Source organism: Manis javanica, chromosome 14, assembly GCF_040802235.1.
Source record: "Manis javanica isolate MJ-LG chromosome 14, MJ_LKY, whole genome shotgun sequence".
Taxonomy (NCBI): Eukaryota; Metazoa; Chordata; class Mammalia; order Pholidota; family Manidae; genus Manis; species Manis javanica.
In genome coordinates, this window is record NC_133169.1 from 57206513 (window position 1) to 57225264 (window position 18752).

Genomic DNA, 18752 nt, shown 5'->3' on the forward strand with positions numbered 1-18752 from the left:
TGGCTCACAGAGGAGGCCGTATGAGTTCCTCAGTGGCCCCTATCCTCTGAAAAATTAGAAGCAGCTCATTGCTTAGTGCAAGAGCAGCTCCAAGTGGGACACCTAGAACCCTCTGTGTCCCCATGGAACACACCCATATTTGTAATCAGGAAAAGGTCAAGATCATGGAGGTTGCTTCATGATCTGAGAGCAGTAAATGCTCAAATGAGAATGCTTGGACCCGTACAACGGGGACTGCCACTCCTCTCTGCCTTACCCAAAGAATGGAAAGTGCTCATAATAGATATTAAAGATTGTTTCTTTTCTATACCTCTAAGCTCCAAGGACAGGGAAAGATTTGCTTTTACTTTGCCAGCTATTAACCATGAACAACCCGATGCCAGATTTCAGTGGAAGGTCCTCCCTCAAGGAATGGCAAATAGCCCCACCATATGTCAACTGTACGTTCAGCGAGCGCTAGACCCAATTCGTAAGACCTATCCCAAGCTAAAGATCATCCATTACATGGATGACATCCTTCTTTGCTCCCCACAACCAGCGGAAATAGAAGAAGCATATATAGATCTCACTAGATCCCTAGAAAATTGGAGACTGAATATAGCAAGCGAGAAGGTCCAAAAATCTAGTGTTAGCAAATTCCTAGGAGCAACCATTTACACAGATGTAATTTGCCCCCAAAAGCTTGAGATAAGACATAATCAATTGCGAAATTTGAATGACTTCCAAAAACTCCTAGGGGATATTAATTGGTTGCGCCCATACTTAAAGATACCCACCACTGAATTGACTCCACTATTTAAAACCCTAGAAGGAGACCCACAACTAACGTCACCGCACTCCCTCACACCTGAGGCATTACAAGCTATTCGCAAAGTAGAACAGGCTTTGATGACAGCACAATTAAATAGAGTGCAATCGAATGAACCCTTTGAGTTGTGTGTGCTTCCCACCCCGGAGCTGCCAACAGCAGTTTTATGGCAGCAAGGCCCACTGATCTGGATCCATCCCCAAGCCTCTCAGGCTAGGACAATAGAGTACTATCCAGCAGCCGTGGCCAAACTTGCTTTGAGAGGAGTAAAAACCTCCATGACACATTTCGGAGAGGCTCCAGCTAAAATTATAACCCCTTACAGCGTAGAACAGATACAAGTATTATGTGCTATGAACGATGATTGGGCCATACTTGCTTACAGTTTCTCAGGAACCTTTGATAATCATTTCCCTAAACATCCCCTCATCAACTTTGCCAAAAATCATCTCCTAGTATTTCCTCGGGTCACTAGCCTAACCCCGCTGCCTCATGGAAAAACAGTTTACACGGACGGGTCTAAGACAGGCACAGGTGCCTATGTCCATGATGGCAAAGTTGTGACAAAAGGCTACACGCCTGACACTCCACAAATAGTGGAATGTCGCATAGTCTTAGAAGTCCTACAAATCTTTCCTGAACCTTTAAATATTGTGTCTGACTCCTGTTATGTAGTTAATGCAGTCAAATCTCTAGAAGTGGCCGGGCTAATTAAAGCGTCCAGCCCAGTAGCCACTTTGTTCAAACAGATACAATCAGCACTACTTCATAGGCAATCTCCTTTGTATATAACTCATATCAGAGCACATTCAGGCCTTCCCGGGCCTATGACCCAAGGCAACCACCTGGCAGACCTCGCAACCAGAAATATAGCTTTTCCCCTGCTAGACCCTATCACCGCAGCTTCAAAATTCCATACACAATTTCATGTCACTGCCGAAACACTGCGCAAGCAGTTTAGCATAACCAGGGCCGAAGCTAGGAACATTGTCCTTAGCTGCCAACATTGCTGCAGCTTCCTTCCCACACCTCATGTTGGGATCAACCCCAGAGGTATTAGGCCTTTACAAGTTTGGCAAATGGATGTGACGCATATTTCGTCTTTTGGGAAACTGAAATATGTACATGTATCCCTGGATACTTGTTCAGGAATCATCTTTGCCTCCCCATTGTCAGGAGAGAAAGCTTCCCATGTCATCCAGCACTGCCTTGAAGCTTGGAGCGCATAGGGGTTACCACAGATTCTGAAAACAGACAATGGCCCAGCCTATACCTCTACAAAATTTGCTCAATTTTGTCATCACATGGGGATAAAACATATCACTGGCCTTCCCTACAACCCACAGGGTCAAGGGATTGTGGAACGCGTGAACCGCACGCTCAAATCCTATTTACTTAAACAAAAAGGGGGAATTGAAGATATACCCCCCACACCAAAAACTGCCATAGCCCTAGCACTTTTCACTATAAATTTTTTGAATCTGGATGCTCAAGGCCATACAGCAGCGGATCGCCATAATCAGTAGCCAAAAGACCCACAAGAACTAGTAAAATGGAAGGACGTGTTATCTAACCAATGGAAGGGCCCGGATCCAATCATAATCAGATCCAAGAGAGCTGTGTGTGTTTTCCCCCAGGGTGAAGAAAATCCCTTCTGGATCCCGGAGCGCCTAACGAGGAAAGTCCTAAACAAAGGAGATGACTTTGCTGTACCTCCTGACCCTGCTCCTGACACTAGAGACCCCGACTCAGGGAGTATTGAGATGGGGAATCCTGTCTGCCTTTCCTAAGCCTATGCCTGTCCATTTCAATGCAGCCGTTTTTCCCCGCTTTTTCACCACCAACTCTAGTATGAACTTGCCCTACCTAGTTAAAGACACCCTAGTAGCTCCCCTGGGAGAAAACCGATCCTTCGTAACTAATGGGTCATTATGCTTCACCACTCAGAATCTAGCTGGCTGTATCTCCCTGAAACGGAGGAAATACGGATGGTTCAGTGACATAATTCTAGAGGCCAGTAGCCTCCCCGTTATGTCAGCTAAATTTGAAGGGCCTAATAAGGAAGGGAGCCCGTCCTATAAGAACATGACTATCCACCAGATGGTTCTCTGGATCAATGGCACATTTGTACACTCTCCCAGGAACAATTCCACCGACAGGCCTCGTCAACCCAAATATGCCTCCCATTGTGTGGGCGACTATGAGGGAGAGCTGTGGCCCTGGACTGACTGTCAGTCAACTGTAGTAACGTGGGCAACTGAGAGGCAAGAGTTTACCATCTCCCCAGATATGGAGGGACGGCCAGCCAATGAGGCTTGGTGGCCAGTAAAGGTGCTCGAAGGCGAGTTTCGTCAGCAGCTGAGCATGAACCCCTTCCATAAATAGATGCTGTGTGGAGTCAATGGCTCGTGTACCGACCTCTCCCCCTTTTCCGCCCTCCAGGGTGGGGGAATCGGTGTAAAAAATATCACCTTTTGGTGCGAGAATAACCACATGCGCGCACACTGGAACATGATCATGACCCATAACAACGAGAACTACACGTGTTCAGCAAAATCAGGTCCAGAGTCACCTAATTCCCTTTTTCCACCTTCTCCAGTATGCGTATACCCCCCATTTCTGTTTATCTTATCCAATAGTAGCTTTGACTCCTGCTCCAATGAAACCTGCTTTCTGTCTCAGTGTTGGGATGCACGTAACTTTACCAATGCTTTGGTAGTCCGCATCCCCCGTTGGGTCCCTGTTCCCGTAGACGCCCCTAACACCATGACTCTGTTTCGAGAAAGGCGCGATTTCGGTGTTACAGCCGCCATAGTGCTCCTGATCTCCGCGACCGCGGTCGCAGCCACCGCCGCTAGTATAGCTTTAGACACCTCCATCAAATCAGCTACAGAGCTCAATAACCTTGCAGCCTCAGTAGCTTCTGCCCTGGACCAACAGTCCACACTTGATGGCAAACTGAAAGGAGGAATAATGATCCTCAATCAACGCATAGATCTCGTGGAGGAACAAATGGAGGTGCTCTGGCAAATGGCCCAATTGGGATGTGAGCGGAAATATCGTGCCCTCTGCATCACTAGCATTCAATATAAAAATTTTACACGGGCAGCTAATCTGTCATGAGACCTGTCCCAGTATCTTTCAGGAAACTGGTCCCAAGACTTCGATGGGACACTAGAAGAGCTGCGGCGAGAAATTATCCACATCAACTCCACCCGTCTAGATATCTCCGTAGCGGAAGGACTCTCTTCCTAGTTCCTCAGAGCTCTCTCCCACGTCAAGGAGTGGGCGGGCATGGCTGGGATGGGCGTGTTCCTGCTTGGAGGTCTCATGCTCTTACTCTGGTTGTTATGCAGACTCCGCAACCAACATAAGCAGGACAAGGTGATCCTTGCTCAAGCCCTAATGGCGATAGACATTGGCGCCTCTCCCCGAGTGTGGCTCAACATGCTTAAGAAGGAAGCTCGGCTTTAGCTTGAGGTAGCTCTTGCACCCTGAGCCCATGTGGCACTGCACCAAGCCCGAGTACCTCAATGCTTAATCACAGCTTTCTTTAAGAAGCTCATGGTGCAAGAGGGTTGAGAAAAAGGGTCCAAACCCTTTGTACCAAGCGGTCCCAACGCCAGCCAGAGGATGCGAGGCAAAGCACTGCAAGAGGTCTTGGACCCCTCTGAGAGGCATGCCTGACTGCATAGGGGTAGATGCCCAGAACCCCTCTCCAAAAAGGGGGCATCAGGAAGTATGATGGAGGTCAGGCCTCTGTCTCCGCCTCTGCTGGCAAGTTCCGCCTTGAGCTTCTGTTAGACAAAAAAGGGGGAGATGTTGGCAGCCGCGCTCAGAAAATAGCGCCCAATGCAGGGCAGCCGGAAGGCCCCGAACTTCCTAATGACAAATCATCCCACACCACTAAACTACATGCTAATTGCGCCTTGGCATAAGGACCAATGAGACCCACCAAATGGTTATGCTAATAAGGCATATGGAGCCGCACCAACCAGGTCAGAGCATGAGAACTATATAAGCAAGCCTCTCCTTCCCCTCTGGGTCCTGCCCAACTCATTTGTTTCACAAAGAGCTGAAGAATAAAGCTTTCTGCAGAAGAATCCTGCTGTTGTTGCGTGCTGTTCTTGCCGGCGAGGACGGGGCGCGCGACAATGACTCTCACTAAATGGCCTGTCTGCTCCATCACAGCTGTTTTCAAGGTCCTCAAATCAGTTCCCTACTTTAATCCAAGGCGAACTGGCCCCAGCTGCCTTAAAAGAAGGAATCTTTCAATCACACTCAATTCAGCCATAGTCACATTTGCACAGACATCGTGTCAGCTGCCCCAATTCCTTGGGTGATGTGGGGCAGTAGCTCAGACTGTGACTAATGGAAGACACATTTGTTCTTTGTAGTTAGCGAGAAAGAGCCCAGAGAGCAGTTCTATATATGAAATGGAAGGTATAGGTTGGAAACAAACAAATGATTCCAATAAGATATGGGACATTATTTAAATTTGATAGCAAGTGGTTATAAGTTGAAGAAGTTAGAATATGAGAGGTTCTGATCAAGCATTTTTTGTTTTTTACTGGAAAAAGCAAATCTCTAAACTAAGCAAAAGTAATCAGAATGTAGCTCTTGGAAAAGAAAGGTAATAACAGCAATAATAATGCTCAGGCTCCGTTATTTTTTGAGGCCGGTTCCATAAAATGTAATGTAACATTAACAATTTCTTGGAAAAAACCAATCAACTGCTCTTCTCTTCTTATCTATGGCTCTATATTTAACATGAATTGTTCACTATGATGGTTAGTCCCTGGTAGCTGGTGCATCCCTGAAGAATTCTGGGGTGTTAAGTAACAATGAAAGGAAAATTTGTAATATTTTATTTAAGGATACATGTTAATTAAAGCTTTTTAATAAATGGTTGTTTATTTCTAACTAAAATACTTCCTCAGTTTCAGCTATTGACTTCATTCCATTCAAATCTAGAATTCTTACTATGTATGTAGTAGTCTGGTACATTATGCTATCTTTTTCAATTCAAATACCCTTTTCAAGAAAGAGTGATTTTTCTCCACACTGCCTACAAACCTGTTATCTTTTCATAGCCTCTGAGGGATGGCTGTGTAAATGGGTTCCATTGAGAGTGAAATTAAGCTCAAGGCAATGTTTTCTAAGCATTTCTGTTTACTCAAGCTGGGTGTCAGAACCCTAGTGTAACATTCAGCTTGAGTCTCGGTGGTGCAGGTAACTGTATGACAACTTTGAGGGTCTTTTTAATGAAATCATTTTTTTTTTAGAATGATTGAAAACAAACCCTGGAATTAAAACTCATCATCAACTTCAGCATTAATATAGACAGCAAACTAAAGCTGTCATAAAGTGGAATTTGGTCTCACCTTGTAGTTCTCCCTCCTCTGCATGATTGGCTCAGAGAATATTTTCTGTTAGGGTATCTGTTCTCCTGGCTTCTCTTTTTTCTCATCCACAATCCGTGCTCTTCCGTGTCCCAGGCTGTCTGTGCTGGGATAGGCCCATGTTGCTGTTTTCAGACTATGCTCTGGACCTACATAGGGTGGGGATAAAGTTTGCTTTAAGTCTAGGCTTTATCAGTTGTTTCTGTAGATCTGCTTGATGGTGGACAGTATTGAAGCCCTACTTTACTTGTATATCTGGAAGAAACTATGGACTCCTGCTGGTCTATCCCTCCTCTCCTCATATGAGCTCTGTCCCACATCTACCTTCTCTCTGACAGCTGTTGCATAGTCCTCTTGCTATTATTTTGGGTGATGGGGAGGGTTCTAGTCACCTTTTAGTTGAAACAGTGTGTCCCTCATACAGGTAATGTGAAACAGATTCCTCCATTAAGCGGTCCCAAGATATTTCCTACTCAATGCCATTAAACAACCCCCAAGCAGTAGTGGCTCAGGAGATGTACGGTTTAGTGCATGCAAGGAAACCACTTAGACTAAAGGATGTGGGTTGTGGGTGTTAGGGAGAATTCTTGAGTCTCCCTAACCAACCAGCCTCTTTGCCCTCCCTCTTTTTTCCCCTACCTTCTTCTCTTCCTCTTTTCCTTTCTTTTTCCTTCCAGTTACTTTGGAAATAAGTTTGAGTTTCCATATACTGGACACTGAAGTGATGGCTTGTTAAACCATATTCCCACACATTCTCAATCTAGACTCTGCATCAGATTAATCTGCAGCAGTTTGAAAAAATCTAAAAAGAAGAATGTGTCTAACTACTGAAACAGAATCTCTGGGGATGAAAGTTAAGAAGTCTATATTAAAAACAATCTCTACTCTTTTAAAAATACTCTGATGCACAGCCAGGTTTGAGAACCTACAGCCTGAACATTGCGTGCTGCAGTCATGACATGTCAAATGCTACATCTGATCACACTGATTGTGTTGGAGATAGTTTAGCTTAGTTTAACTCTTTCTTTGATGGCCTGGCCAGAGGGACAAACTAGTGGCAAGGTTAAGAGTATGACTGTGACATCAGACTAACAAAGTTCAAATCCTGGCTCTACCCCTGTGTGTTTTATTGAGTAAGTTATTTATTGAGTAACTTCACATTTCAGTTTATTTGTCTGTGAAATGGGCATTAAAAAACAGTACTTATCTTAGAGCATTGTGATTATGTTTAAATGAGATAAAATATGTAAAGTGCTGAGAACAGCATGTGACTTGTAGTAAATGCTGGCAAATATTGGCCATTATCCTTTTTTGTTATGATTGAATTATAGGGGTCTCCTAGAGTTTGAAAGGACTTTAAAACATGATCTGGTTTCTCAGGCAGTTGGATATTTTCGTGCTCCCCATTGTACATATTAGAAAACTCAGATTCTTCAGCGATATGCCTGCCCAAGATGATTTCATCCTACCAGGTTAAAAATAACAAAAACAATAACAAGGAGTATCTATTGTGTGGTTACCACATGCCAAGCACTGCAGTAAGTGTTTGATGTGTATTATGTTATATGTCATTAGCTCAGTGCTTTTCAACCTTTAATGTGCACATAAAATCACCTGGAGGGTCCTTTGTAGGTGTAGGTTCTGACTCTATAGGTCTAGGATGGGACCTGATAGTCTGCATTTCTAAAAAGCTCCCAGGTGCCAGTGGTACTGATGGTCCAAGACTTGCATTTTGAGTAACATGGGTTTAACCCAAACAACCCTATCTCATGGATACTATGTTTTGTCCATGTTTTACATATAATAAACTAAATTTATGAGGATAAAGACCTCTTTCAAGGTCACGGAACTTTCCACAGTAGCACTGGGTTTTGGACTGGTCTCATTCCGGAGCCTGACTCCTTTACCACCACAGCCAACTTTGTTCATGTGGATGTAACAGTGGTGTCCATGCCCTTTGGCAGAGCAGAGAGCTAATGACATTTGTTTCCAAAAGTTGTTTTTAAATTTTGCATCATTAATCTACAATTACATGAGGAATATTATGTTTACTAGACTCCCCCCTTCACCAAGTCCCCCCCACCAAGTGACTGTCATCAGGGACATTTCAGTCACTCTCCATCAGGGTAGTAAGATGCTGTAGAATCACTACTTGTCTTCTCTGTGTTGCACAGCCCTCCCTGTGCCCTCCTCCTCCACATTATACATGCTAATCATAATCCCTTTTTTTCCCCCTCCTTATGCTTCCCTTTCCACCCATCCTCCCCAGTTCCTTTCGTTTGGTAACTGTTAGTCCGTTTCCGGGTTCTGTGATTCTGCTGCTGTTTTGTTCCTTCAGTTTTTTTCTTTGTTCTTATACTCCACATATGATTGAAATCATTTGGTACTTGTCTTTCTTCACCTGGCTCATTTCACTGAGCATAATACCCTCTAGCTCCATCCATGTTGTTGCAAATGGTAGGATCTGTTTTCTTCTTATGGCTGAATAATATTCCATTGTGTATAAGTACCACCTCTTTTTTATCCATTCATCTACTGATGGACACTTAGGTTGCTTCCATTTCTTGGCTATTGTAAATAGTGCTACGATAAACATAGGGGTGCATATGTCTTTTTCAAACTGGGCTGCTGTATTCTTAGGGTAAATTCCTAGAAGTGGACTTCCTGGGTCAAATAGTATTTCTATTTTGAGCTTCTTGAGAAACCTCCATATTGCTTTCCACAATGGTTGAACTGATTTACATTCCCACCAGCAGTGTAGGAGGGTTCCCCTTTCTCCAAAACCTTGCCAACATTTGTTGTTGTTTGTCTTTTGGATGGTAGCCAACCTTACTGGTGTGAGGTGATATCTCATTGTGGTTTTAATTGCATTTCTCTAATGACTAGCGATGTGGAGCATCTTTTCATGTGTCTGTTGGCCATCTGAATTTCTTCTTTGGAGAAATGTCTGTTCAGTTCCCATTTTTTAATTGGATTATTTGCTTTTTGTTTGTTGAGGTGCGTGAGCTCTTTATATATTTCGGATGTCAACCCTTTATCAGATCTGTCATTTATGAATATATTCTCCCATACTGTAGGATGCCTTTTTGTTCTATTGATGGTGTCCTTTGCTGTACAGAAGCTTTTCAGCTTGATATAGTCCCACTCGTTCAATTTTGCTTTTGTTTCCCTTGCCCGGGGAGATATGTTCATGAAGAAATTGCTCATGTTTATGTCCAAGAGATTTTGCCTATGTTTTTTTCTAAGAGTTTTATGGTTTCATGACTTACATTCAGGTCTCTGATCCATTTCGAATTTACTTTTGTGTATGGAGTTAGACAATGATCCAGTTTCATTCTCTTACATGTAGCTGTCCAGTTTTGCCAGCACCATCTGTTGAAGAGGCTGTCATTTTGCCATTGTATGTCCATGGCTCCTTTATCGAATATTAATTGACCATATATGTTTGGGTTAATTTCTGGAGTCTCTAATCTGTTCCACTGGTCTGTGGCTCTGTTCTTGTGCCAGTACCAAATTGTCTTGATTCCTGTGGCTTTGTAGTAGAGCTTGAAGTTGGGGAGTGAGATCCCCCCTACTTTATTCTTCCTTCTCTGGATTGCTGTAGCTATTCGGGGACTTTGGTGTTTCCATATGAATTTTTGAACACTTTGTTCCAGTTCATTGAAAAATGCTGTTGGTAATTTGATGGGGATTGCATTGAATCTGTAGATTGCTTTGGGCAGGATGGCCATTTTGACGATATTAATTCTTCCTAGCCAGGAGCATGGGATAAATTTCCATTTGTTAGTGTCCTCTTTAATTTCTCTTAAGCGTGTCTTGTAGTTTTCAAGGTATAGGTCTTTCACTTCCTTGGTTTAGGTTTATTCCTAGGTATTTTATTCTTTTTGATGCAATAGTGAACGGAATTGTTTTCCTGATTTCACTTTCTATTAGTTCATTGTTAGTGTCTAGGAAAGCAACAGATTTCTGTGTGTTAATTTTGTATCCTGCAACTTTGCTGAATTCCGATATTTGCTCTAGTAGTTTTGGAGTGGAGTCTTTAGAGTTTTTTATGAATGATATCACGTCATCTGCAAATAGTGACAGTTGAACTTCTTCTTTACCAATCAGGATTCCTTGTATTTCTTTGTTTTGTCTAATTGCCATGGCTTGGACCTCCAATCCAGTACTATGTTGAATAACAGTGGGGAGAATGGGCATCCCTGTCTTGTTCCCGATCTTAGGTGAAAAACTTTCAGCTTCTTGCTTTTAAGTATGATGTTGGCCTGTGGGTTTATCACATATGGCCTTTATTATATTGAGGTACTTGCCCTCTATACTCATTTTGTTGAGAGTTTTTATCATGAATGAATGCTGAATTTTGTCAAATGCTTTTTCAGCATCTATGGAGATGATCATGTGGTTTTTGTCCTTCTTTTAGTTGATGTGGTGGATGATGTTAATGGATTTTTGAATGCTGTACCATCCTTGCATCCCTGAGACGAATCACACTTGGTCATGGTGTATGATCCCCTTGATGTATTTTTGAATTCGGTTTGCTAATATTTTATTGAGTATTTTTGCATCTACATTCATCAGGGATATTGGTCTGTAATTTTCATTTTGGTGGGGTCTTTGCCTGGTTTTGGTATTAGGGTGATGTTGGCTTCATAGAATGAGTTGGGGAGTATTCCCTCCTCTTCTATTTTTTGGAAAACTTTAAGGACAATGGGTATTATATCTTCTCTGTATGTCTGATAAAATTCTGAGGTAAATCCATCTCGCCCAGGGGTTTTGCTCTTGGGTAGTTTTTTTATTACTGCTTCAATTTCTTTGCTGGTAATTTGTCTGTTTAGATTTTGTGTTTCTTCCTTGGTCAGTCTTGGAAGGTTGTATTTTTCTAGGAAGTTGTCCATTTCTTCTAGGTTTTCCAGCTTGTTAGCATACAGGTTTCCATAGTATTCTCTAATAATTCTTTGTATTTCTGTTGGGTCCATCGTGATTTTCCCTTTCTTGTTTCTGATTCTATTGATATGTGTTGATTCTCTTTTTCTCTTAATAAGTCTGGCTAGAGGCTTATCTATTTTATTTTCTCAAAGAACCAGCTCTTGGTTTCATTGATTTTTTTCTATTGTTTTATTTTTCTCGATTTTATTTATTTCTTTTCTGATCTTTATTATGTCCCTCCTTCTGCTGACTTTAGGCCTCATTTGTTCTTCTTTTTCCAATTTCAATAATTGTGACCTTAGACTATTCATTTGGGATTGTTTTTCCTTCTTTAAATATGCCTGGATTGCTATATACTTTCCTCCTAAGACTGCTTTCTCTGCATCCCACAGAGGTTGAGGCTTTGTGTTGTTGTCATTTGTTTCCATATATTGCTTGATCTCTATTTTAATTTGGTCATTGATCCATTGATTATTTAGGAGCATGTTGTTAAGCTTCCATGTGTTTGTGAGCCTTTTTGCTCTCTTTGTACAATTTATTTCTAGTTTTATACCTTTGTGGTATGAGAAGTTGGTTGGTAGAATTTCAATTTTTTTGTATTTACTGAGGCTCTTTTTGTGGCCTAGTATGTGGTCTATTCTGGAGAATGTTCCATGTGCACTTGAGAAGAATGTGTATCCTGCTGCTTTTGGATGTAGAGTTCTATAGATGTCTATTAGGTCCATCTGTTCTAGTGTGTTGTTCAGTGCCTCTGTGTCCTTACTTATTCTCTGTCTGGTGGATCTGTCCTTTGGGGTGAGTGGCATGTTGAAGTCTCCTAGAATGAATGCATTGCATTCTATTTCCTCCTTTAATTCTGTTAGTATTTGTTTCACGTATGTTGGTGCTCCTGTGTTGGGTGCATATATATTTATAATAGTTATATCCTCTTGTTGGACTGACTCCTTTATTATTATGTAATGTCCTTCTTTATCTCTTGTTACTTTCTTTGTTTTGAATTCTATTTTGTCTGATATTAGTACTGCAACACCTGCTTTTTTCTCCCTGACTGTTGTTTGCATGAAATATGTTTTCCATCCTTTGACTTTTAGTCAGTGCATATGTTTGGGTTTGAGGTGAGTCTCTTGTAAGCAGCATATAGATGGGTCTTATTTTTTTATCCATTCTATTACTCTGTGCATTTTGATTGGTGCATTCAGTCCATTTACATTTAGGGTGATTATTGAAAGATATGTAATTATTGCCATTGCAGGCTTTAGATTCATGGTTACCAAAGGTTGAAGGTTAGCTTCTTTACTATGTTACTGTCTAACTTAACTTGCTTATTGAGCTGTTATAAACACTGTCTGATGATTCTTTATTTCTCTCCCTTCTTATTCCTCCTCCTCCTCCATTCTTTGTATGTTATGTGTTTTATTTTGTGCTCTTTTGTGTTTCCTTTGACTGCTTTTGTGGGTAGTTGATTTTATTTTTTGCCTTTAGTTAGTATTTGGTTGGTCTGCTTTCTTTTCTGTGAGTTTATTTTCTCTGGTGACATCTATTTAGCCTTAGGAGTTTTCCCATCTAGAGCAGTCCCTCTGAAATACCCTGTAGAGTTGGTTTGTGGGAGGCAAATTCCCTCAACTTTTGCTTGTCTGGGAATTGTTTAATCTTTCCTTCATATTTAAATGATAATCATGCTGGATACAGTGTTCTTGGTTCAAGGCCCTTCTGTTTCATTGTATTAAATACATCATGCCATTCTCTTCTGGCCTGTAAGGTTTCTGCTGAGAAGTCTGATGATAGCCTGATGGGTTTTCCTTTGTAGATGGCATTTTTTCTCTCTCTGGCTGCCTTTAATATTCTGTCCTTGTCCTTGATCTTTGCCATTTTAATTATTATGTGTCTTGGTGTTGTCCTCCTTGGGTCCCTTCTGTTGTGAGTTCTGTGGGCTTCTTTAGTCTGATTGACTATTTCCTCCCCCAGTTTGGGGAAGTTTTCAACAATTATTTATTCAAATACTCTTTCTATCCATTTTTCTCTCTCTTCTTCTGGTACCCCTATAATGCAGATATTGTTCCATTTGGATTGGTCACATAGTTCTCTTAATATTGTTTCATTTCTGGAGATAGTTTTATCTCTCTCTGCATCAGCTTCTCTGCGTTCCTGTTCTCTGATTTCTGCTCCATTAATGGCCTCTTGCACCTCGTCAATTCTGCTTTTATGTCCTTCCAGAGATTGTTTTATTTCTGTATTCTCCCTCCCAACTTTATCCATTAGCTCTTGCATTTTTCTCTGCAGCCCCATCAGCATGGTTATGACCTTTATTTTGAATTCTTTTTCAGGAAGACTGGTTAAGTCTATCTCCCCAGGCTCCTTTTCAGGGGTTGTCTCTATTATTTTGGTCTGTATCAAATTCTTCTGCCTTTTCATGGCAATAGGGGTAGTCATAGGCAGTTGGAGCGTTTGTCAGCTGGGAGAAAAAAGTCCGTTCCTGCTTGCCAGTCACCTTTTTCTCCTGCAAGGATGGCAACCCCTAGTGGCTTATGCTCGGCAGCTGCATGCCAATGAGGCCTCAAAGTCTGGCCCCAGGTAGCCGCAGAGGCGGCTCTGCGTGGCAGCTGTGGGCATGGCCGGCCTCAGGCTCCTGCTCCGCTATGGCAGGGCCATGCTGGAGGGGGAATGGATGGGAGGCTGTTTATCACTCTGAGGGGCCTCAGAGCTGTGCTGCCACCCAGGGGATTAGGGCACCCAGAGTTCTCCGGGATTCTCAGCAGCTGGGCTGAGTGTGCCAGGATGCTTCCATGCAGCTGTGAGGCGCCTGTCCCTGTAAGACTTTCAAAAAGCACTTGCTTTTCTTTTGTCCCAGGGATGCTGGCTGTGGAGATCTACTTGCAAATTTTACTGTTCTGTTTCCCTAGTATCCAGCACACCACACACTGTGTGTCTGCGCTCCCGGTGCGGATGGCTAAGCCTGAGTATTTAGCAGTCCTGGGCTCCCACTCCCTCCCCACTCCACCTCCTCTCCTCCTGCCAGGGAGCTGGGGTGAGGGATGCACTCGGATCCTTCTGGACTGCAGCTTGTGTCTTACCCCCTTCATGAGGTGCTGGGTTCTTGCAGGTGTCGATGTAGCTTGGCTGTTGTACTGTATTATCTGGTTTCTCTTTTAGGAATAGTTGTATTTGTTGTATTTTCAAAAATATGTATGGTTTTGGGAGGAGATTTCCGCTGCCCTACTCATGCCGCCATCTTGCCTGGAAGTCCCCCAAAGTTTTTAAGTCCTGTCTCTACTCAGAACAGAGACATATTCCACCTGTGGAATATTTTATTTGTTTTTACTTGTACATCACACCCCTGGCCCTTTCAGCCAGTATGGCCCATCCATACCTGTGGCTTCTCTTACCCATAAAAAATAGTCTTAAATTCCAACTCATGTTAAACCAAATGCTTAGGTCACTCCTGAGCTATAACACTCACTCCCATTGTTTTTAATCTTGACCTTATTTGGTTTGAACCCACTTCACTAAGTTTTGAATTTTTAGCTCCATATACTTAACTTAGCTCCTCTGCCCTCCTACAGAGATGCATTGTTCAAGCAGAAAGAACCTGTTGCCCAGCTTCAAGGACTGGAGTTAGGTTTCAGCTATTAAATCTTTAAGTTCTGTTTCAGCTTTGGAGCCCAAGCCACACTACTGAATGGCCACCAGGCCTGGCCATTTCCAATGAATGCTGACCCCGCTAAGGGCACTCTTTGCCCAGAGCACTTTGTTGGGCCGGGAGAGACATTGTCCGATTGGTATCGCAGTCTGATGGCTCCCTATGCTCAGTCCTGCTTCTTCCTTTTCTTTAACAAACCGTACTCCCCAGCACAGTAAACCTTTTGCACTCCTAACTCCAGCTCAGCGTCTGCTCCCAGGTGCCCCAACCAACACCTCCCACTACTCAGGTGAGAACTCCTGCTCAGCCTACTCCAAGCTACTGACTCTCAGCTGATGTTTGGCTTGGACTGGCCTGGTATTCACTAGCCATCTATGACCAGACAGGTACCAAATCATATGTCATCACTCAGTAAACAGGTGCATATGGAGTGACCACCAGTACTCATGTCATCATAAGTATAATCACCTCTTCTAAATGTCTGAGATAAAGAAGAAGTGGGACAAATTTATACATCATGCCTCTGTTTAGCTTTGATTCCTATGGTTATTTGCCAAAGTTTAAACTTTAACAATTATATACTACATCTTAGGATCATTGGATACTGCCCACATAATTATAGTGTTGTGACATAGTGAGAAAAAAACAAGTGTCACCAAACTAAGATAAGAAGTGACTAGCTATGTCTACTGTGAAGAAATATAGTGACCACGAGCCAGCAGCACTGAACTGGAGTCCAAAAACTAAATCACATATTGGATACGGAAAAATAAACATAGAGTAAAAGACTCTGAGGGTTGTTTTATTTTTGCTATTTTTATTACTATTACACAGAACTCTGGGTCTTGGTTATAATTTCAAATAAGGAGGCAAGCAGTTGTCAACATAATTTAATCTGAAGGGTTCTCAGAAACCTCTGCCTCATGCCAGCTTCCTAAATCCATATGTCCCTGCAGTGATGGGCATGAGGCTTTGAAGCAGGGTAGATGAGAGATGGGATGGTAACTTCCGAACAGGTGCCATGCCCCAGAAGAGCAGGCTTGTGTCCCCACTTTGTGGACATGTGTGGCTTATCAGTAGGAAGGCAATGAAGAGAAGGTCTGGGCTTCCAGGGGATAGGCTGAGTTCTTTCAGTCCCTGGAGAGGGAGAAATGACAGAGAGATGGAGACAGTGTCAGGGAGAAAGTAAAAGACAAACCCAGTTTTGATTAGAGCAGTCTTTGTCAGATTGGTATCACAGCCTGATGGCTCCCTATGCCCAGTCCTGCTTCTTCCTTTTCTTTCACAAACCTTACTCCCCAGCCCAGTAAACCTTTTGCACTCCTAACTCCAGCTCAGCGTCTGCTCCCCAGGTGCCCCAACCAACACCTCCCACTACTCAAGCGAGAACTCCCACTCAGCCTACCAAGACTATAAGCGAATCATTAAGTGGAGAGCTGTGGGATGGACAGAAAGGTTTGAAAACTGCACTGTTCGGTCAAAGAAGGAAAGTGGACTATCAAAGAAACCATGAGCTTTTTGCCAGAAAACCGGTTTTGCTTGGTGCAGATAGGGCAGCTGGTTAGATCTAAAGTAGAATTCCGGTCAGCAAGGACTGACATTATGCATTAACAAGGGAGGTTGTGAAATTCACATCCACTGAAGAGAGCTCCGGGAGGGCCCTGCATGAAGTTGAGAAAACAAGAAGTGACCAATTAAAAACGCTTTGGCTCCACAATTTTCTGATTTATGGGAAAAATTAATGTTTACTTCTATTTCACCTACAGTCTGATGTGCATGCAGCCAAAGTCTGAGTGTGTAGTTTCTGAACAAGTAGCCTAGACACCCAAGGAAGCACACATCCGGTGAGGTGACTGTCACCCATGAAGAAGCTGAAATGACATCAATAAATCATAAAATATGCCCAAGAGGGCATTATAAATCATTTAGAGTTGCTGTTAATATTTTAGACGTGTTCATTTTTAGCACTGTGTTAAATTTTAGTGTTTGCCTTCCATTTTAATTCAGCACTTGATAATTGAAACATGAGGCTGTTAAAAAATGATTTTAGATGATTTTTTTGCTAATTATTTGAGGATTAACTTGAACAATGGAACTGATGGTTGCTGGCTACATCCTCTCTAAAATTCTTGCGTGGCACTTTGAGCACTTGTTCTCCTGGAGGGCAGTGGGGTGATACGCACAGGTCTCCTCTTGGTGAGGATGGGGGTTTGGATGCCCCTCTCCATGATCCTCTCCTTGGCTGGGAAGTTCTCACTTCTCAAGAATGTGGCAGTGTGGTGGTTGATAAGGTGACCAATTCATACTGGGCTGTCCAGGACTTTTCTAATTTTAGCGCCGAAAGTCTCAAGTTCCAGGAAGCACATCAGTCCGGGTCAAACTGGGGTTGGTTCGTTACCCAAGCTGGTCCCAAAATCTGAAAGAGTATTCCTTGCTAGAACTGGCCCCAGGAAAAATGCTGGATTTCAACACATTCATCTTTAGTGCCTTCTTATTTTCTTTCTGTGACCTTCAGACGACCCCACTCCTGACTTCTTCAGTGGCTTTATACTTTTTCTGGTTGGCCAGGGCATCCTACCAGACTATACCACTGGGGTATCCACTTCTTTCACATTATTGAAAGTATCACAAGTTATTAATAAAAAGTATTCTTTACTGAGAATCTGTTTTGTGCCCAGCAATGTGCTAAGAATTTTATATTATAATATCACAGGTTTTTACAAAAACCCTACAAGGAGTAAGCAATTATTACTCCTAATTGCTTATATGGAAACTTAGGTTCAGAAGGTTAAGAAATTCGGCAATGATCTCAGAACTGGTCATTGAAAGCTGTCTGTATTCTAAAGCCTATGGGTTTTTTCCTAATCAGAATTCATTCCCCTTAGGATCTTGCCTGATAATACTTATGGCTTCAATGAGTGGAAATCTGCTGTTAGATGCTAATTTTTTTTTGATTACATGCTCTTCATGAATTATGACTTCTTAGCTACCTCTTTTCCTAGAATACTCATTTTCTTTTGAGCAGTAAGGGGCAATTCAGGTAACTGCATTCAGGAGAACTATGGTGTCTCAGAGAAGGAAGGGCTGCACAGACCCACTGCTTCCACTTTCCCAGCCTTTCCCATCACAGTGATTCCCAGGAGCTTTTGGCTTAGAGACTCTTGGTTTATCAACTTTAGGAAAATTCCAGAATTTTGTCTGTGGGACTGAGTAAAGTCATGTGTCTGTCTCTGAACCAAGCACTATGGCCAGGGAAGTAGAATACACCATTTGCCTAAGCCCTAGTCACATGTCCACACTTGGATTTGGGGATGGGATAGTTGTCTCCTCTGAATCACCTGCAAGTAGGATGGGCATGCCTCATCAAAGGAAAGTGGAGGTCTGTTACCAGAAGTGGGAGGGAGGGATTCTGAGCAGGGAAAAACTAGAGATGGACACTTGAAACAGCTATTTAAATTGAGATGGTTTGAAGATGAACTGAGAAATATAGAAGCATTTTATAAACTAAAATGTAGTGTACAATTTTTAAAAAATGCTCTCCTTTTAACTGATGTATTGTTCCACTCAGAGTTTAGAGATAAAAGACTTTAGAAGCCTGCATTTTGATTTGATTGATAGATCATTCAGTATAAACCAATGCAAATGAAACCAGCATAGCCTTACTGAGAAAGCACAGCTGTGGCATATCCTTTATTTTCTGTTGACCTTATAGAGGAGAGAATCATGATGGGGCAGTCAGGAAAGGGAAGAAAGGTCTATGGTCAGCTAAATGCTCTTTCCCCTCTTCAGATATCATGCTTTATTTAAAAAGTAAATAATTATTTTCTCACAAATGACTTTTACATACAGTTTAACATAGATGTAATGTGGTGAGTTCATCACAAAGCATCAGCTTTAAATGATCACTGCTTAATCTAATTCTATTTTTTCCCCTGTTTCTTGGGAAGAACTTCTGTTTTTCCCTCAGTATTTCTGCTGT